Source organism: Microtus ochrogaster, chromosome 7, assembly GCF_000317375.1.
Source record: "Microtus ochrogaster isolate Prairie Vole_2 chromosome 7, MicOch1.0, whole genome shotgun sequence".
NCBI lineage: Eukaryota > Metazoa > Chordata > Mammalia > Rodentia > Cricetidae > Microtus > Microtus ochrogaster.
Window position 1 is genome coordinate 4917635 of NC_022014.1, and position 1821 is coordinate 4919455.

Sequence of the window (1821 nt, forward strand, 5' to 3'; positions counted from 1 at the left end):
CCTGCCTGCAGGCCAACGGCTTTCCTGTGAGCTTCCATTTTTTCTTTCCTTCCTTCCTTCCTTCCTTCCTTCCTTCCTTCCTTCCTTCCTTCCTTTCTTCTTTTCCCCCGAGGCAGGGTTTCTCTCTGTAACAGCCCTAGCTCTGTAGACCACGCTGGCCTCAAACTCACAGAGCTCCATCTGCCTCTTCCCTGTGAGATTCCTTACTGGGGCCAGTGGTCATCTATCCAAGCTGGACTGTGGCTCAACACAGGCTGCTTTTAAGTAGATAAGCCTAGGACACGGCAAGGGCTGGAGCATGGGAAGTGAGCAGACTGGAGGTCTGGTCATGCTGCTGTGGCTGCGTGGTTCACTTGTGTTCAGCGAGCATTGTTGCGGGGCTAAATGCTTTCTTTTTGTGCTAATCCTATGAAGGCAGGTGGTTTCTGGGACAGAACCTTTCCCCACAGTTTATCCAACAAGGGGTCCCTGTGCCCATGTGGTTGCAGTTTTGTGTGAGGCAGCCCTGTCTTGGTTTCCTCTTTGAGTGGCTGGCCCAGGGCTGTGATGCTGGAGCCAGCGTTTTTTTGTGAGAAGGTTGAGGGATTTTTCCCCAAGTCCCTGTTCACCTCTTCTAGTTCTGGATGGTGGCCACGCCTTCACGTAGTGGTTCATTTTAACCTCCCTCCAGAAGCAGCGACTGCTTACTGGTTGCTTTAGAACAAGTGGGTGATGCCGAATGCACAGCTTTAGTGGTTCAAGACTGCTACCCACGGCACATGCACGTGCAGCCTGAGCCTGCTACTCAGCACTGTGGGCTGCCAGGAACCAAGTGGACCCAGCCTGGGAACGGAGTGAGGCTGACGCAACCAGTGGCTTGTCTCCTGCTTTCCCTCTAGATGGACAACCCGACCTCTTCTTCTTTTTTTTTTTTTTTTTTTTTTTTTTTTTTTTTTTTTTTTTTTTTTTGTTTTGTTTTTCGAGACAGGGTTTCTCTGTAACTTTGGAGCCTGCCCCGGAACTCACTCTGTAGCCCAGGCTAGCCTCAAACTCATTGAGATCCATCTGCCTCTGCCTCCTGAGTGCTGGGATTAAAGGTGTTCACCACCACTGCCCGGCAAGTTGGTATAATTTAAGAAAAGCTGTCAAAAAAACAAGTCAAGCTAAGGCCAGACATTTATAACCAAGAATAAGCCTCTGTGTGTGGTCTATTTGGGAGCAGGGTGGTGGGCCCTTCAAAAAGCCCAGAGTAAAACATCTCACAACACAAAGCTTCATTTTTCACCTCCCTAAACTGCTGGCCTCTAAAGTCAGCTCAGAGACCTTTTCCAGGTCCTTGATATCAGCCTAGGGGCCCAAGGGTGCTTCACCTCCTTGTTGCAGGGCTGAGACTGAGCCCAGAGCCTTAGGCATGCCAGGCAGATGCTCCATCGCCGAGCCACGTGCCAGCTCCTAAAGGACGCTGGCTGGTCGACCTTCCCTGTGGTCCGGCATAGCTGTAGATCAGCACTGTACATGCACTGTGTTGACAAGGCAAAGCTGACCAGTAGGTCTGTCAGGACCAGCCTGCCACTTGTGTGTGTCCTGGTCTGCTTCCCTGAGCAGCTGAAGTTTAGTGCCTGTGAGGGCATCGCCAGTGTGAACAGAGGGACAGTGGATGGACGAGCGAGAACTGAGTCCTATGCCTGTTACCTAGGACCAGAGATAATCGGGCCAGGAGCAGCCTGGCACCCGGGGTAAGAGTATGTGCAAACGCGCTGAGGGCAGCAGGGCAGTCGGGCTCAAGTCACCATGTCCTCATAAATTTCACAGACAGGAACATCTAGGTTTATTTACTTAGTA